The sequence below is a fragment of the Lissotriton vulgaris genome, chromosome 1_1, assembly GCF_964263255.1.
Source record: "Lissotriton vulgaris chromosome 1_1, aLisVul1.2, whole genome shotgun sequence".
In the NCBI taxonomy this organism is placed as follows: domain Eukaryota; kingdom Metazoa; phylum Chordata; class Amphibia; order Caudata; family Salamandridae; genus Lissotriton; species Lissotriton vulgaris.
In genome coordinates, this window is record NC_141685.1 from 1193771025 (window position 1) to 1193791069 (window position 20045).

General features: G+C 45.0%; 1 protein-coding gene across 1 annotated transcript in view; it reads left to right on the forward strand.

Annotated features, from left to right (window-relative positions):
• Nucleotides 1-20045, forward strand: part of LOC147748891 (myomegalin-like) — a 1575921-nt gene that overhangs the window by 1381378 nt on the left and 174498 nt on the right. The gene's annotated exons all lie outside the window — the stretch shown is intronic.

The following is a 20045-nucleotide window of genomic DNA, read 5'->3' on the forward strand; positions in this document are numbered from 1 at the left end:
TGATCTGTGTGGTTTCAGGACTAGGTTGATGTTCTGACTTGCTGTGTCCATTCAATTGTAATAAACTTTCCTAAAATTAAAACTAAAATTAGGCATAGTAGGAGTATGAATACCCCTGAGATAATCCAATGCTCAATCAACGGTGAATCCAGATATAATTCTTTGATTTGTTGAAGGAGTCCTGTTGTGTTTTCTTTAGAATACTTTTTTGTTTCTGGCATCACTTCGGGGTCGTTTTGATCTTCAGAGAAGTTGTCAAAGTTGATGAAATAACCAGAGGCAGTTCTGTCAATTGATGGGATTGTTCTTTCAATCTGTCTCTCGGTAGCACTTTCTGATGCCACATCATTGTAGACTGGTGTTGTTTCTTGACGAACTGTTTCAATCTGTGTTTCAAGAGGCACGAGTTCCATGGCATTATTGCATAGTCCTTCATTGTGCATTGCAGGCTGATCGAATGTGATTAGTCTTTCAGTTTGAACCTCTTGGATTGTTGCAAGTTTGGGTATTCTGTTGTTTCTTGGGAGTCCACTGGGCCTACTGTTGATTATAGGCCACATGCTTGTGGTTTTACCAGGTCGATGGACACGACTCTGTTCTCCTTTTTACCAGCAAGGGGCGGTAGCACAACTGATCTTGTTCCGGTGACTGCCAAGACAGGTACTGCTTTTCTGTAAGAAGGCCCAAATTCCTTCTTCACCGCGATCTTTTCTCTGACTAGATCCCCAATCTTTGGAATCCAGACAGGCCTTGCTGGGGCTGTTGCTGGTGGTGCTTTGTCAGTGGTATTTGGCTGTTGCTTTAACTTTATGTTGCTTAAGGATTTTCTTGTTTCATTCAGTTCCTGTAAAACAGCCAAACGATCCTTTACATCAAAGTGCGTTGTTTCTTCTTGTACCACTGACATCTGACTATCGAGGTCCTGAATACGCATTCTAATTCCGAACAATAGTTCGTATGGGCTGAAACCTTTTAGAGAATTTCTTGGCATGTTATTAAGACTAGTCTGGACACTTATTAAATGTTTGACCCACCCAGCGCCTGAACCTAATACCTTCGCTGTTATAGATTGCTTTATGTCACGTTTTTTTCTTTCTATCACACTGTTCCCTTCCGGGGTATGACGGACAAGAATACCGCAACCCAATTCCCATGCTAGCCATGGCCTCCCTATAAGCTCGAGAGCTAAAAGCAGGACCCTGGTCAGAACGGAACGTGGTAATTGCGTATGTGCCGATAAAGACTCGCAAATCTTTTATAACTGTTCTAGCGTCAGCCGAGCGCTGGGGGCCTCATCTTTTAAGTGCTTTTGTCTTAATGGTGTACACTGGGACGCGCTTCTCTTCTTTGATTGCGCAGATAGACCGCCTTATGCTGTCTAGCAGGGATCCTGAAACTACACTGGCCTGTTCATTACTGCGATCTCTGTTGCAGTCTTCACAATTTTGAGCAAAACATTGAATATCTATGCTCATTCCTGGCCACCAGTACTCTGATTGTAATTCTTTCAGAGAAACCTTAATTGTTTGGTGTCTCAGACCCAACCCCATGTGTGCTTCCAGTAAGAGGAAGCCTCTCCTGATCCTGTTTGGAATTACTCTGTCCCCCACTCCAGGGATTCGAGCAAAAGGAACGGAGTTTGCATCGATTACGTATGCATAATTGAGTGGATAGTTCACGGGTAGTGCTGCACAGTCGCCTTTTACGGTCGTTTTTACTGCCAGCATGGTTTCCCCGTCTATGTATTTATCTGTACGCTTTTTTGTGGCTACGGAAGCCGGTTTAGTTGCTTCCGCTGTGGCTGTATTAGCCAATGAATTCCCTGTAACGTGAACGCCATCACGTTGAAGACTCTGTGCGTGAATCACGTGAGTCTTTTGTAGTTCTTTGTGTAAAAGAGCTACCTGTTTCCAGAGCAATTTATGCTTTATTGTGGCACCTGTGTCATCTTTGTAGTCGTTTTCGATCCAACTCTGCAGTTTGTTATTGTAAGAGTTGACGCAAAAATGAGAATCGCACACGATAAGTGTCGGGAATTCACGTTCTGCATTTTCGAGCGCCATCTTTAATGCTACTAATTCAGCTCGTTGAGCCGAGCAATCTCCTAGAGATTGTGTTTTTGTGACCATTGGTCTAAATTTACCTTTGTGCCAGCGACCTTTAACAATCGCGCACGCAGCACTGTAAGCTTGCTTACCCCCAACTGCGGGTTGTGCTGATCCGTCAGTATATATAATACTTCCGTATTTTTCGAGAGGCAGGATTTCAATTGGCAGAGGACATTCATATTCATATTGTAAAAATTCCTGTGTTTTTAAGTTAGGATCAAATTCGTAAACTACGTCTGTTGCAGCAAGAGAATTAACCCACTGAATCCATCTCGGATGCAAAGCTTTAGCATTAGGAATGCTTGCTTTAGTTACCGCTTCTAAAGCCGGTATAGGTGTTACGATTATTATTCGTTTACCTTGTGCTAGGGGCCTTTCTTTTGCTACAGCAGTCTGAACCGCAGTTAGAATTTTCTCAGTTGAACTGAATTTTATTTCAGCCTTTGTGTACAAATGTGATTTGTAAGCTATTGGTACCTTTTCTTCCTCATTGGAGGTTAGGTATGTGAATCCGCATCTTCCTGGGATGACTCGGATTACAAGATTGATCGTGTTGTCACGTGTATCTAATTTTGTTTTTGCTAACATGTCTGTTTGCAGTGATCTCAAAATTTCTGTGTGTTTTTGAGTCCAATTGATTTGTTTAAAATCAGGTTTAATTAGTTCATAGAGAGGTTTAACCCTCTCTGCGTAATTTAGAATGTAAGTTCTTCCGAAATTCAGAAAACCTAGTATGGATTGTAAATTCTTCAGCGTTTTTGGAGCTTGGAGTACAGCGCACTTCTCTAAGAAGTTGTCCGCTAGGCTTTTCCCTTCACTTGATAATTCGTACCCTAAAAATAGTACTGTCAGATGGGCAATTCGGGACTTTTTAAAGTTGAATTTGTAATCCTCTGCTGCGAACCCAAGTATAATGGTGTTCACTCTTTTCAAGTGAGTATCCAAGTCGTCGTCTGTGAGATAGATATCATCTACGTAAGATAATGCCTCATCATCATAGATTTGTAGTAACTCTGTTACTCTAGCTGAGAATAGTCCTGGGCTGTTCTTGAACCCCTGTGGGAGTCGACAGAATTTTTTCTGCGACCCAAATGCAGAGAAAGCGGTCAAATATCTGCTTTCTGGTGCAATGTTTTGACAAAGGAAACCATTAGATATGTCTATTGTTGTTTTATATTTTTTCCTAACTATGTTATTCATTAGGGCTGCACTATGCGAGTTTTGTACTGCAAAAGTTTTGCAACATGTATTAAGGTGTCTGTAGTCCAAAACTAGACGATATGAATTGTCTGGCTTGGAGACAGGAAACAAAGGATTGTTCATTTGAGAGGTGCATGTTTCAATCACCCCCTGGTATTCAAGTTGATCTAAGATTTCCCTGACCTGTTTTTTAGCTTCTTGCTTTATGGGATACTGCCGTTGGGCAGTTGGTTCACTTTTTAGTTGGATTTTGTGAGGAGGTGAATCCTCATCCCATCCTACATGATTTTTATATAATGCAGGTGCCTGGGCTACTGCCCATTTCCTTGCATATGTATATTTTTTGTGAATCGGAATGTGATTCGAGAAGGCAGGCATAATCACTTCTTCGCCACGAGGGCACTCCCTGACAAACTCTGGGGGCCAATCTTTTTCAGCTAACAGAATATCATAGCCTTTTGAGACCTTATCCCAAAATAGACCCTTAATTTTCCTAGTCTTATCACCCTCTATACGCAATGTTATTTCGTATATTTTATGGGGCTCGCTAAGTCTGGTGTCGGCAGTTTCAACCTGAATGAATTCATTCGTGCCCACTGTCTCCAGATGACTCATCAAGATCTTGCGCGCTATACTGATTTCTGCTGCACTGTCCATCATTGTCAATGCCCACTCCCCGTTTTTCAACTGTGTCCTCAGTATTCTCGGCATGGTTGATTACTCTAATACTGGCTACCTTCTTTTTCTGAAATTGAGATTTCTTATTTTGAGCAGGTTCCTTGTCTTTGGACTTCGTGTGCTCTCTTGGGTCTGACCGTCCTCTTCTTTCCGAATTCTGTGGAAAAGATCGAGAGGGACGTGTATCAATGCTTTGATATCTATCAGGTTTTTTCAGATTATCCCTATTTCTAAGGTTATATCTTTTCTCAGAGGGCTCCCTCTGGGGAGACTGGTGTTCTCGAGTCGGAGTTCTTTCCCTCCGTCGAGGAGACCTTCCTCTGGACTGGAAAACTTTTTCCTTGGGAGTGGATTGTTTATTTCCATCCCAGCTCTTTTTAGGTGTGTTTAAATTATTTTTAATAAATAATTTATCAGGATTTTCGAGCAGTTGGGGCTTTACCGGTTTCCCACCCAAGCTGTCTCTACCTAATTCTTCATAGCATTTTTCTATGATTTTTGCAAGCTCAACAGGATCTTCTATAACTGTTTCCTTCAACTTCTGGCGAATCGCCACAGATGCTGCTTCTCCTTTTATATTGGCTAGTAATATAGCCGAGACCTGCTTGAAGTCTTTCAGTAATGTCATACCTAGATTTAAAGCTGGCTCTGGACCGTATTCATTTTGAATTTGTTTTAGCACTTCTGGTATTACCGCCATAGACGGAACACCGTGTGTTTTTGTGTAAATGGAAGCAAAGACTGTACCCCAAGTGTCACAGTCCTCCACATGTGGTGCGATTCCCATAGGAAGGCAGATGGTCAAGATTCTGTGTTTCTCTATAGGGGTAGTATCAGGAAATACTGCCTCTATTTGAGTGATTTTCTGTGCTAACCAGAAAGGAATTTGTTCCCGTTTTACGGGTGTTTTACTAGGACATGACTGTATGTTCTGTGGTGTAATTTTATTAGTGTTCCCCTGATGAGGGGTCAGCTGTGGTACATTTACAGCTGGTTGGACTGTTGCAGTCCACATTACATATTGGACTAATTGCCTATGTATTTTTATTAATGTTTTTAGCTGTACTAACAGCTCTTCTTTAGACATTTTTGCAATGTCAGGATGTGGTGTGTAGCTGGCTAGAACCGGCCACGTTGCTCCTGGTCTACCTAGTGGACCGAGCCTGGTAATGTGATCATTGTGTTTTAGGGCGCCATTAAACCAGAGCAGGTGCTCTTGAAATTTAAGTGGAATTTCAATCTCCTCGAAAGGAGCGTACTCTTCCGGAGGTTTCTCTATTTTGTAATAGTGAAACTCTTTTGTTATAGCGTTTACCGCTGGAAAGTTTATCCATGAATAGAATACCTCTGTCTGCCGATACTCGTGAGCCTCTATCACGAAAATTACTGTACCACCTTGTGGTGTCAGTCCGTTTTCTATAAGTTTTAACGTTATAGATTTTCTTAAATGTGCCGGGATGATTATTGCACCCGGTACTGTATCGTCGGAATCCTGCTGAGTTGCATTTACTGTGGCCCCAGTGGTTCCGTTATTTTCTCCTGGCATTGTTAAAATGCAAGGTTTGCAGAGTAGGTCTCCAAGGAGACAAAGATTAGGTGCACAATATTTTGGAACACTGTATCCTTCAACGTTGAATAAACCAGAGCTTTACATAGGAATCTCTTCCTACTGAGGTCGGGCGGATTTTAACCTTTCACCCACTCCAGACGTCTATTGGAGTATTTACGGGAGAAAGGGGTGTGAAATATGCACGACTGAGTTACTCTAACGTCTTGCGTTAGTTTATCGCCTTACCAAACGTTTGGGCGCCATGTAGTGTAGTTCCTAGTTTCCCACTAGGCCCTGCGCATTGGAATAACATAAACAGTAGTATCGACGTGGAACTGCGGATATTCCAGGCCTCCCCTGACTATGCTAAACTTAATTGGGTGTGTTACCAACTAGCTCAGAGGTCACTGGAAACTTTCTTCTCTGCATGGGAAGTGATCAGCTTCCCTGGCACAGACAAGAAGGGATTCAGCTTTCCAACAACCGTGCAACATGACAACTTTGCTCCTCAGATCAAGAGTCAATCTCTAGGGTCGTGTGAAACAATAGACAGTTATTTTACTCAGTCAGGTTAGTACAGTTTACTTTCACGATATGTAGAGAATAGAGAGACGGGCGTTTGTCAATAAAGGGTTAACATTTATTGAACAGTCTTTCTTCTCGTACAAGAGAAATGTATTGCCACAATTGCAAGACTTGTTATTATAAAAAGTACGTACAGTAAGATAAGGATTGCGAAATAATACTGTAAAAGCATTGATATGGTTTCTTAGCCATACAATGGTTTAAAAGTAATAAAACATATATAAAGTCATATATACATTAGGCTAAAACACTCAACTGGTGCTTCTAACTACGCCTACCCCAGTGTGCCTGACCTAAGCCTAACACGTGGAAGGGGAGTAAATAAGTAGCTTTAAGTTAAGTTGGTTTTGCCAAGGTTTGCTTCAAGAATTCTCGTCTAAGGGTTTAGTCAACACCATACCTCTGAATAGAATGATGGAAGTCTGGTATTTCCTTCAGGGGGCACTCAATATCTCAGTCACCCGCGAGGGCAGACCGGAAACGCTGGAGCTGGATTTCTCTGCAGGAGAAAGGCAGCAGGTCTCTTCAGCGCGTCGGGAGGAGGAGGCGGGGGACAGCGTCCGCGGCAGCTGGAATCTGCTGGGCTTCTTCGCAGAGGGACGGCTGTTCAGCTCCTAAGCGTACCGCACCATCGTTCGCGCTTTAGCAGCGATAATGGTATCAGTAGCTTCACCACCAAGGGACAGCAGCAGCAGCGTACTGCCTGCAGCAGCAATGGGATGCACAACAGGGTGCACGACAGCATACAACAGCACGACAGCTTATTGCTTAAGGCAACGTTGGTAATATTTATACCTGACAGGTGCCGGGTTTGACACAAGTTTGCTGGACATAAGACGTCAATTAAAGATGTCACTAGGAAGTGATAGCTATCAGTTGCTCATTAGAGTTCCATTACTAATCAAAACACAGCAACCGGGGATTTCCAGGTTTGCTGAGTTTTTATCTTGTTGAAGAACTCGGAGTGTTAATCTAGGAATATCAGATAGTGACTTCTGCTCTGTCATTGCACTAATTGGTTGCAAAGGAAGTGGCAGAGAACTATGCTGGAATGTGGCTCTGTTCGTGTGAGGCCAGAGATGACTTTTCTGAAATCGCACTTGAACGGTTATGCCAATATAGGGAATAAATGGATTTATAGCCAAATAGGGGCATAAGGTCGCAGTATCGATCAGAAACCTAGATAAACACGCAACAAGGTGTTTTGCCCCCTCTAAAATGTGGGAGTTTATTCCTTAGTGACTTGGCCGCTGGAGGGTGTTGATTGCCTGCCACAACCAGGCAGAGTTTTTGTTTTTGAAATCACGCAGACACCTTGCCCAGAGGGATTTGTTTTCTTGCTTTTTTCTACCATATTGTTCTTTTCAGGTTTGCCTTTAATTTTCTTATTTCTCCTTGCAGGGCTGAGTTTTGTGGGTTCCTGCGGAGTTACCTTAACATTTGGTTTATGGAGCGTTTGAGCCTCTGACCTCAGGAGTGATTATGTTTGATGAGTGGTTCCTTGCTGCTGACCCTTTTTCTGTTACTACCTTGGTGGTGTATGTGTCTCTGAGGGTCTTAGTGAAATTCTCTCATATGGTTAAGGATGTGTTATTGTTTCGAGTTGTTGATGGAGGAGGATTTTTGCATTTCTGTGAGCTTTGCTACTGAAGCAGAGCTACACTTAATCTACTTGCAGTGAGAGGCATATTCAGTGACAATTGTTTTTCTGACCTAGTTTAAATTATTGATTTTGCTTTAAATGTTACTTCCTGCAGTACGTGGTCACTTTGCTAATTTTTTCCCAATTGATAGAAGGAGACTTTATGAAATAGGAAGAGTGTAACAGATATATAGTCCAAATGAGAAGTAGTTGTTGATTGAGATGTAGGTGTAGGAAGATTATCCTCCATGAAACAGCCGTTCGGGCCCTCACATTGAGATGTTCTAAAGTTCATAGTGAGTAAATTGATGTTTTGGTTTGCCTATTTAGATGAATTGGTCCTTGGGTTGGGATTTCCCATTCCTCTGATAGGTCTCGAAGCAGGTCCTCATCACTTGAGCTGCCCAAAAGATGAAGATTGAAACCCCTCATTGCATGATGTTCTCTGTATGACCTTCTTCAAAGATTCTGGTTAGTTCTTCAATCAGTAGATTGGATCCTTTGAACCTGTTCCTTGGGTGTAAGTAAGTATTTATGATTATTATTGGACATTCTTCTTCATTGAAGGTGGTTGTTGTAGTTACTGCTCATAGTTCGCTTGGGCCAAATATGGTTGCCATCAGTGATTTAATGTTTCCTATTGTTGATATTGAGGCATAGATTGTCCAATCGATGGCCACATCTGGCCCCTTTATTGATTGGACTTGTTGGGATGTGAACTGTTGTAATTCTATGACTTGTTCTTCCCAGGTTTCATAAAGAAGAAGAATATCAAAAGCCTTCGCGTGGTCTAAAGCCTGTGGGTCTTTTTCCTTGCCGGTCATACCATTTATATTCCAGATGCACATGTGGATCAGTTTTGTCTCTTTCAGCCTTCGGCTCGTCTGGGGGTTTGTATGTCATTGAGTATGAGCGACCTTAATTGTCCGGGAAAGGTGGCTCCAGCTGGTATTGGCTGTTTCCGGCAATATCTCCTTTTGTTCATGCCTCTTTCATGATCTTGCTGGTTGCTCATTTGTAGCCCATGTGGTTTTAGTTAACTCTGGGCCCTTCAGGTTGTCAAGCTGGATAAACTCAATTGATAATAGGTTGGTTGAACATAAGTTGTTCAGATTTTTCACTGTTTGTAGACGTCACAGTATATTGTCCTGGTTTAAAATATCTCCTCTCCCTCTTGATTTGTAGTCTAGTACGAATATAATGGTTCCAGTTGTTCTTGGGTCATTTGCTGGCACTCCTCCTAGTTGGATTGAGGCGAATTGTGTTGGCCATTGAGGCACATTGTTGCAGGTACAAATACTGGAGAGTTGGTGAATGAATGACTACTGGTGTGGTTGTTTTTGGTTTTTGGGGGATCCATTCTACCCCTTTGGGCTGAGGCTCTTGGTGAGCCCGGTATTGTGGTTGCCAGGGTGACAAATGACCCCTTTGTTGTTGGGGGGGAAGTTTGGTTTCTCAGTTAGTTGGGCGTTCATACTTTGCTATGTTTGTGTCTGGGTTGTTACTGTCACAGATCATGGCGGTTGATGATGAACCCATCTATGATATCTTGAAGGGTGTGGATCACATTTTCAGGGACGGATTGGGAGAATTAAAGGGGTATGTCCATAAGATGGAGTTGAGAGAGAGGTCTATTCCTGAGCAACATAAGGTGCGGAAAGGCTCTGTAGTGGCATGTGATGAAGTTAAAAACCTTATTGAGGAGATGTTGGATCAGGGGATCATAGAACTGGTGGAGGCATCTAGCTGGATTTTGCCTGTAGTACTCACTAAGAAGGCTGAGCGGCATCTCAGGTTTTGTGTTGACTGAAGGTCCCTCAATCACAATGTAATATCAGACATATATCCCCTTTCCAATATTGATGAGATGGTTTTGATGTATGTATGTATGTGTCTTTTTTTAAATTTTTTATAAAACTTTATTGTGCACGTAAATATAGTTACACATATGGGCCTACAATCACAGGGGCCAGCCGCTAGACAAGGCAATAGCAATCAACATTCACCACAATTCCGTCGCAGGCATCCTAGAGGTACGGCAGCATTGCAGGATAATGTTCGTAGCAACTCAGGATGGAGCCAGGATACAGTAGTATTTTATGTTTTATAAAAGAACAAAAAAAAAAGAAACAAAACAAGTCTCAAGGCAAGAGACATTGAACCTGAAGTTGCGCTTGTATAGGGGGGAGCCTCAATTGCGAGATGAACAAATTGTTGCAAACAGTGGAGTTGGTTGGGGGCGGGGGACAGTGGGGAGATCAAGAAAAAAAACAATAATAAATAAGAATTGGACAAGGAATGCCGGATCAGGGGGAGAGGGAGGTGTCTGGACTGTCCTCGAACGGGGGTGTACATATGTTCCCTCGATAGGTGTTCCACTGACTCCAGATTGCAGTCCACGCCCTAGGCTTGCCCCTAGCCAAATACACAGTCTTCTCTCTGAACATACACCAATCCATATTTTCCTTCCATACTGACACGGTGGGCGGCCGTCGGGAACCCCACAGCTGCGCAATATCTCTCTTTGCAATCATGTTTCCAAGGGCCGCCCACCGAGTCTGGGCAGCGCTGTAATCATTCGGCTCCCACACACTCAACAAACATCTCCGGGCCTCAGGCAGCAAAGCAATCCCGGTGACACACTCCATCACAGAATGCACTTGATTCCAAAATTCGGCCACCTCCCGGCATTCCCAAATGATATGGAGGAAAGTAGCACTCAATCCACAGCCACGCTTGCATAACCCATCCATAGAAAAACCTATGGAGACCAACCGAGGACCAGTGACATATACACGATGGAGGATCTTAAGCTGGACGAGGCGGAGACGAGCGGGAATGGCCACCTCCCTAGGGGAAGACAGTGTGGACTGCCAGTCTTCATCATCCAGTTCCAGCCCATCTCCGGTCCAGGCCTCCCTGAGGCGTACGAGGAGATCCGCCCGATTGTTAATCAATTTCTTATATATTAGTGAGATCGTACTATCAGGCAGATGACCGTCGAGTATACGATCCTCCAACGGGGAGGACTCAGGGATGTTAGGATCGGATGCGAAGACCGTGGTCAAGGCATGATGAACCTGTGCATACCTAAAAAACTCCCTGTCACTCAGTTCATATTCAGTCTTCAATGTCTCAAAAGTCTTGACAGCACCCTTAGCCTAAAGGTCACCCACTCTACTAATTCCGATCATGTCCCATTTCTCAAAACCTTTCGTTGTCCAGAGGCATCCCAATCTCTCCGACGCATAAAATGGAGTCGCACGTGTCAATCGATCCTTCCAACCCAAGGCAGCAGTTGCGTCACACCAGACTCGCACAGCAATCTTAGTAGGTCCTGTTAAATTTTTCCCTGCTTCCTTAGAATAGAGCGCCCTGTTGTAATTCCCACCCGGCAACTGGTGCTTATCCATTTCAAATGCCGGGTTTGGGCTGGGTGCATACGTCGCGCGATTAATCGCGCTCAACTGGGAGGACCAGAAATACCGCCTGATATCCGGGAGCGCCATGCCCCCTTCATACCAGGGGAGGGTTAGCCTAGCGAGAGCGATTCTTGCGCGTCCATCCCAGATAAGCCGCCTCTGTATGCTTTCCACCTCCCGGAAGTAACTCGCTGGGATGGTGTCGAGCGAGTTCTGAAGTGCATACAAAAACCGTGGCAGGGACATCATTTTAAAGAGCGTGGCACGACCGAGCGGCGATAATGGCAATTTACGCCAACGAACCACGTCAAGCTTCAGCCTCTGGAGAGGGGGGAGCAAATTACGCTCATAACGAGCAACAGGGTCCAACAATATAAAGATCCCCAGATATTTGAATCCCGTGTGTGAAACCTGAATGGGAAATCTACGCGGCTGGGGGGGAAGACCACCCGAAATCACATAAACACAGGATTTGGTCCAGTTAATCACTAGACCTGAATTCTTGCCGAACGAGGTAAGAACATCAAACAAGACATTAGGCGATTTTCGGGGAGAAGTGAGGTATAAGAGGATGTCATCCGCATAAAGCGAGATCCGGTCCTCAAAATCGGGAGTACACTGAATAACTTTTATCGAAGGCTCCCAGCGGAGCCAAGCTGCGAGGGGTTCCAAGGCTAGCGCAAAAAGCAAGGGAGACAGTGGGCACCCCTGTCTCGTACCTCTCCCAAGGGTGAAGGAATTAGACACCCGGCCTTTAACGACCACCTGAGCCAGAGGTTCCTTGTATAGCAATTGCACCCACCCAATAAACTCCGAACCAAAACCAAATTTTGCGAGGGCGGCCCAGAGGTAAGGCCATTCAATAGTATCAAAGGCCATCGTGGCGTCCAAGGTAGCCAAGATGGCCGACTCCTGAAGTGACCCTGCCCTTGCGAGAATACCATGCAAGCACCGCAGGTTGAGTGCGGTGTTACGGTGCGGGATAAAACCAGATTGGTCCTGATGGATCAGGTCAGCAATCACCATGATCAACCGGTTAGCCAAAACTTTAGCTAGAATTTTTGGTTCAGCGTTCAACAAAGAGATGGGCCTGTACGAGGAGCAACGATCCCGAGGCTAACCCTCCTTGGGAATCACAACAATTGTAGCCAAGTGCTGATCACAAGGGAGGGTGCCAAGGTCTCGCGATTCCATGAACATGTCTCGGAGATATGGTGCAACTGTATCAGGGCGCAATTTATATAATTCGATGGGCAAACCATTCGGGCCCATGGCCTTGCCAGAGCAAACAGAGTGAATAGCGACCGCAATCTCATCCGCAGACAAAGGAGCTTCCATCAGATCATGGTCCTCCTCCGATAAGCACGGCAACGTGATATCACGTAGCAACAGATGGGAGTCTTCCTCATCCCTGTCAGACACCGGGGAATACACAGTACGAAAATAGTCCGCAAAACACTCAACAATCTCACTCGGTTCAGTCACACATTCGTCATTCAAATTCCGAATCACGGGAACGACAATTCGCCCTTTCTTTCTTATCCAGCTACGCAATCAACTTACCAGCCTTTTCCCCGACATCATACAACCTGCCCTGTTGCTCCCTGTGCATTGTTTTGGCAGCATCCGTGACAAGGGACTTATAATCCAGCTGCTTTAGACCAAGGGCGTGGAGTTTATCATGGGTAACACCTAATTCTAAGTCATTCTCCAGTTCGACTATTGCGGCCTCAAGACGCACAACCTCTTAATTCTTAGTTTTCTTAGCTTCAGAGATCAAGGATAAGGCCTGGCCACGAATGACAGACTTGACGGCTTCCCATAGGGACACAGATGAGGACACAGACCCCTCGTTTTCACTGAAGTATTGATCTAGGGACTTTACCAAGCTGGCGCGGGTTTTGGGATTACGCAAGTACCAAGGGTTTATGGGAGCGACCCGCCCTGCGCTACTCAATCCAGCATCCATACAAAGCCACACTGGGGAATGGTCTGAAATGCCCCAGGCAAGGTGTCGAATCTCTCTAATGAAAGGGGACTGGGCAGCAGGCATGAGTATGTAATCGAGTCTAGAGAGACTCCCATGAGCCCCAGAGTGAAAAGTGTACTGACTCTGCGTTGGATGCATCAACCTCCAGCCGTCCACAAGACCAAAAGTGTCCAAAAACCCACTAAGCCATGACTGGGATTTGAGAAGATCCCTGGGGGGATGACGATCTACGGTACCAGAGATGACAGAGTTAAAATCCCCGCCCATAATCAAAGTACCCTCAGGAAGTCCCAGCACTACTCGCCCAATATCAGAAAAAGTGGAGGTCTGGAGGCCCGGGGGAACATATATTGTGAGCAAGGAAATAGTCCTACCCTCCCATCTGCCAGTGAGGGCGGTATAGTGCCCCCTGTCGTCAAGGATTACATTGTCTATCTCCAGGGGGAGAGAGGACCGAATGAGAATGCCCACCCCCCTAGAGCCAGTGGTGAAACCAGAGTGTGCGACAAGGCGATAACCCCACCTATTCATGGCGTGACACGTGTTGCCTAATAGGTGCGTCTCCTGTAAAAGGACTACATCGGGGGACAGGCGACGCAAAAATTGTAGCACCACACCCCGTTTTATCCTGTCACCCAACCCGTTAACATTCCAAGATATTAACCTCAACCCACTACCTCCCATCCCAACAAGTGATGCAGAATTCACCCCATAAAGAGCACAACATTCGAGTCATAAAGAATAACATTATGTTGCCTTGAAAAAGAAAAACAAACTTACAAACAACCCTCCCCACCCCCCAACCAAATCCCGTTACAACTCCCCCCTCCCTGCACCCCTGCATTAGACTAGAAAGCCACCCCAACCTGCAGTGTCCCTGTCGCCCTACCATTACCCAATGTACAAAAAGACCCCGGAGGAGAAAAGAGACCCACCAGCTTGCCACCCTTGGGCATACAACAAAAGACTACAAAAATAAGGAGGTTATAGAACACAGCTGCACAAAGTCAAATGTTCGGAGAACAGGAGCTGAGTCATCGTTTCTGCTCCGGTTCACCACCCTCGGCACCACCAGGGCGCTCAGTTCTGTCGTTCCGGGCAGGCAGAGAATCCAGCCAGTCACTCACGTTCTCTGGTCGGTCAAAGAAAAATGTCCGGTCATTGTACTCCACTCGAAGCCGGGTGGGAAACAGCATAGAATATTTCAATCCCAAGTCTCGGAGTCTGCGCTTAACACCCTGAAACCCATCCTTTGTCTCTGGACAAGTTGAGTGAAGTCCGGGTAGGAGTTGACTGTAGAGTTTTCGAATTTTACCAGGCCGCTCACACTCGAGGCCTGCAGGATAACATCCCGGTCTCTGAAGTGAAAAAGCTTGGCGATGATAGGCCTTGGAGGGGCGCTCCGGTTTCGGCCTTCCACCCGGAACGCGATGGGCACGCTCCACTGCAAAGAACTTGCTCAGCCCCATAGGGGCAAGATGGTTCAGAATGAGGTCTTCCACCAGAAGGTCCATAGAATGGTTTTCCGGGACACCTATGACGCGGATGTTGTTGCGTCTTATTTTCAAAATCCTCCAGTCGATGAGACATGAGATCATTGGTAGACTTCAGGTTGCCAATCTCGGTTTGAAGTTCGGACACATCGGCCGTGAGGCTAGAAGTCTTCAAATCCAACGATTTTACCTTCTCGTTGGTTTTGGACAAAACGGCTCTAATCAAGGTGACGTCGATAGCAACCGCGTCGATTTTGTGCGCTAGAGCCTCATACTGCTGGCCGATGGTCTCCTTCATGCCAGCGATGGCGCTCATGATGTCGTGAAGAGACGGATCAGTAGGCACGGTGGGATCGTCCTTGGCTTCCTCCGGGGTGCGACTGGTGCCACCAGGGGATCCTTTGGGTTGTGTATACCGATCCATGACATTGGTTTGGACCGACCCCCCGCGAATGAGCGCCTTAGTTTTCCGTTTCTCAACGTGCCCCTCGCCGCCATACTGGGAGATAAGCCCCGGAGGGGCACGCGAGACCTGGTGAAAATGGCCGCCTGCGGGCAAGTCACCAAAAGTCTTCAACGGCAGGCTTGTGCGACCGAGGCGAAGATGTAGTTCAACACAGCGGCGTAGAGGAGAGTAGGCACATTCCGATACATCCGAGCCTTGGTGAATCTCCAACAGAACGGAACTGTCGCGCCGTCAGACAATGCCAGGACCCGAAAGTGAAACCGAAAGTCGATGCAGGGCTACTGGGGGAAGACCCCTCAGCCGTTGTTGTTCAACTCCGTCCCGGCTTGCCAACTTGCCAAGTCCCCGGCTTACCGAGAGGTGGGCCTCGAAAGTTCGGATAAGCGTAACTTCGGTTCCCAAAGTCCAAATCAGAATTTTAAAGGAGCAAAGTGATCAGCAGAGGCTCATCCTCAAAAGCCCATCTGAAGATTCAGGATAAAATCAGGATAAATTGCAAAGGGTTGCGAAGGTCCCGGGAGCTCTGTGCTCACGCGGCCATCTCGGACGCTCGCGTGTATGTATGTGTCTTGTAAAGCGCACTGCTGCTCTGAGGCGTCGTGGCGCTGTAGACCGCTGGGGAACCCGTCCTGGCTATCCCTGTGAGATGGTCCCTACTGGGTATCTCCAAGGTGAAACCAGGTATCCCCGGCGAATGTGGGGGGCCGTTGTAGAGATGAGGCAAGCTAATGCCCAGAGTTGCCGAGTGTGATCCCTGGTTAGAGTAGGCACCGAGGTGAGCATTATTGAGTCCGCTGACCCTGTTCCACGACCCTGCCGCGTCGGGAATTAAACCCTGGTCCAGGGCCGTTCTCTGCTTCCGGGTCTGCCGCCTCTAACCAGTGAGCCACACCACTCCACTGATGTTGAAGGGTGGTAAGTGTTTCTCGAAGTTAGATCTCAAAAGGGCTTACCACCAGATTAAATTGCATAACGTTTCCAGATCCCTGACTGCATTTATCACGATGGAAGGAACCTTTCAGTTCACTCATATGCCATTTGGGTTATCATCCGCTGCGAGTGTGTTTCAATGCATTGTAAATGAGGTATCCAAAGGAATAAATAATATATTTTTTCAATATGATATATTGCTCTTCAGTGACACTGTGGAACAACACATTTTAGTCTTGAAGCAAGCCCTACAGAGGATAGTGGAATGGTTTTGACGCTCAGGAGAGAAAAGTGTGATTTTTTTAAAACAAGAAGTTGAGTAGTTAGGTTACACTATTACATCTAAAGGAGTGAAACCCAAGGCAAATTTATTGGAAGCAATCAAGGTATCTCCTGCACCTTGCAAAAGGGATCAACTAAGATCCTTTATGGGTCTTGTTGAGTATTATTCTAAATATGTGAGAGGGTTTGCTGACGAGACTAAAGGTTTGAAGGTTCTCCTGAGGAAAGGACATGTTCTTAGGTCGGAAAGTGCCCAGGGAAGAGTTTTGAAGGAATAAAGAGAGACATGTGAAGCTGGTGTCTTTTCCCCTTTTGACATAACTCTCAGGTCTAGTCTGATAGTTGACACCAGTGCTACAGGTTTGGGGGCAATTTTGTCCCAAAAGCATGGCAGGGCAGAACGCAATTGTTGTATTTGCTTCGAGAACCCTTTCCATTTTAGAGAGGAATTATTCCGTTATTGAGAGAGAGACCTTGGCTGCTGCTTAGGCAGTAGAGATCTTTTGTACGTATGTGTGGGGTGTGGAGTTAATGCTGAGGTCAGATCCCAAACCCCTCATTATAGTACTCCTTCCAGATGGGGCAGGCAAAGGATATGGAAGGCTAGCCAGATTTGCAGCAAGACTTCAGGAATATAGGTATGATGTTGAGTATTTTCTTGGGTAGAGGAATAATCAAGCCGACTGTCGGTCTAGGTTACTGCTGCAGAAAGAGTTGAGTGATACTCAAGAAGATGTTGCAGTTGCGTCTGTCTTAGATGCTGTAAAATCTACTGACTGTGCCTTTTCAGCTGAAGAATGGGATTGTGAAATGGAAAAGGATCAGGTGTTAAAGGAAGTGATAAATGTAGTAAAATCGAAAGTCAGGACGGTGAGTTGCGTATCATTGTCTGTACGTCCCTTCATCAAGTTAATTGACAAATTGAGTATATGTGGACATAGTCTACTAAAGAGAGGTGAGAGGTTCATACCTCCTTTGGGGTTGAGGTCAAAGCTGATAAAAATGTCCCATAAAGGACATTTAGGCCAAACCATGACACAAAAGAGACTTAAGGGTCGGGTCTCAACAGGCAGGTGTCCAAATGGGTTGTGAATTGTCTGGTATGCAAAGACGGTGAAAAAAGGTTGAGGGTGGGTGCCCAAAACAAAGCTGGACACATTGAGGTTCCTACTACTGCTCGGCACACTGTATGTGTGTACTTTATTGGTCCAATGAATGAGCTACATAGTGAATTTAGATTTGCATTGGTGTTAGTTGATAATTTATCTAGATGGATCTGTGTGAAATTCATGAAAGAAATTACCACCTGAAGTACTATCCAGTGTTTTAACACCATTTTCAAGGAGGAAGGTGTTCCCTCTGACATCATTGTAGATAAAGGTATGCAACTTATTTCAGATGAGATGGTGAGGTTTTTTAGGAGAACGTGGCATTTCTCAACACCGTACTGCTTTCTATAATCCCCAGGAAATGGTATTGTAGAAAGGGTCAATAGGTTTGTGAAAGGAAGGTGTTATCCAGATGGCTGTAGAGAGTGGAGAAACAAGTTCAAGAAATAGTCTGGGCATATCGCACCACTGTGCAAGAAGCAACTTCAAAATCCCTGTTTGAAGTCATGAGAGGTAGGTTACCTGGCTCTAAAATGGTACCAGATTGTGCAGCAAACTTGACAGAGAGTGTGGTTTCCCTGTTACCGAGGGTTTGAGTCATAATTTGAAAGTTGGTGATTGGGTAAATATCAAGTCGGGGAGGTTTGTGAAAGGATTGTCAAAATTTCGAGGTCCATACAAAATCAAACCAGTTTATAGCTTTCATGTGTTGTTTGAGAAATGTGAGAGGTGGAATCATCACAGAGTGGCTTTGTATCAGAAGGGAGGCGAGTGCAGAGATGAGAACGATGACAGAAGAAGTGGCTTCATGTTATTGGGTGATGGTGATTGTGTAAATTCCCATCTGGTGCCTTCGGACACCGAAGGTGTAGATGTGGAGAGCAGGAATATTATGGAACGTTGTTCCTCTGCTTGTATGAATTCCCTCAATGGACCTTCACATGTTCAAGGTCTTACCAGTGAGAAGAGATCTGCTAGGGAATGCAGGCCCTCCACCTTTTTGAAAGATTTTGTACAATCTGATGTTTGATATGTGTAACGTTGTTAATAATTTTTCTGTTTTCAGATTGTGGTTGTTATTGTTGCTTGCTATTTTTTTACTTTTCCTTTTTGTTTCTTTAGAAGGAAAGAGGATGTGTTATATACTGTTTATATTTATTGGGTTTTGCCCCGTGGCTCTGTAACCCTTTTATGGAATTTCACGTGCCCGTTGAGTTCTGTCTATTGTTGAAGTTTGAATTCTATTTAGTGACTGTTGTTCATGCCAGCTTTGGAGGTGGTCAAAATTGATACCCACTACATTAAAGCCGAAGAAAACATTTCCTGGGTGATGACTCATCACTATTATGTACTGCATTATACAATTACAGTATTATCACAGCTAAACCAAATCTCCTGAAGAAATTTAGTCAAACTAAAATCATGCAAACCATTAATTCCTTTAAAGCTATGCAGAATAATAACATTAATATTTGCTGTCCAGAGATCTCTCGGTTAGAATTCCCATCCCTCATTAATACCAAAATTGAAATACACAGTCAATTGTTGGAGACAAATCATGGAGAGACAGGAACAGGATTTAGCTAAAGTAGGGTATATCAAACTTTTTAAAGGAATGAATACATCAATCTCAGGCATTTGAGATTTGAGTGAGCAGGATAATCAAATCAATTATTTTGATTGCCTGTAACTCCCAAAGCTCTGGAAAGGTTCAGGAAGGGACATGAGCCATAGCAGCTCAAAGGTACTCTCCCATGTAGGAAAGACGTTTGGGAATGGCCACACAGGGTATGAGTCAGCCAAAGGAAATCCAATAGTGTCCACAAGGAAGTTCAAAAAAGTTAGAAGTGAATAATGTCTCTCTTAGTCTGTTGAGAAAGAACATCAATCTGTCTTCTTTCTGTCACATATAATCCTCAAGTTCCGAGGTGACACCTCCTGGGTCACCTCATCGGTCAGGCCACTCAGTCCATTTGTCAGTCATATAGGGTGATTGTCTTGCAGCATAAGGAAGATCATATCTTTATCAAAACGATGATGATCATCAAATAAGCTGTTGATTCATCTAGTATATAACTTCCAAACAATAGTCCTTTTGCAAAAGCACATCAGTGAAAAGGACAGTTTTTCATAGCAGATGATCCCAAAGTAGCGAAAAGACTGCGACAACAACAGCACCCATGGACAACTGGAAGGACAAGCACCCTGATGCCCTAAAGGCCTGAGGAATCTGCCCTCAGTTAAACCCAGGACCAGTGGGTCTCTCCAAGGACTGCTGCTGGGTTAAAGACTCAGGTTTCTCCCACTCTGAGCTTTTCCACAGCAGCAAATTTGATTCAGTGGGAGCTTGCAGAGAACGTATCTCGTCTTGTGGAACCCACTTTGGCTATATCCTGCAACCTTGCCACATGAAAAAAAGATGAGCTCCAAACAAGTGACACCAAGATTAGAAATCTTCACTAGGTGAAAACGAGTAAAGTAACTGACTAGCGAGGAACCTCCTGTGGGTGCTATATTAAACTTTTTCCTGTTCCGACCATTCACACCAAAAAATCAGCAGCTTTACCAAGACCTCGTCCAGCAGCTGCCTG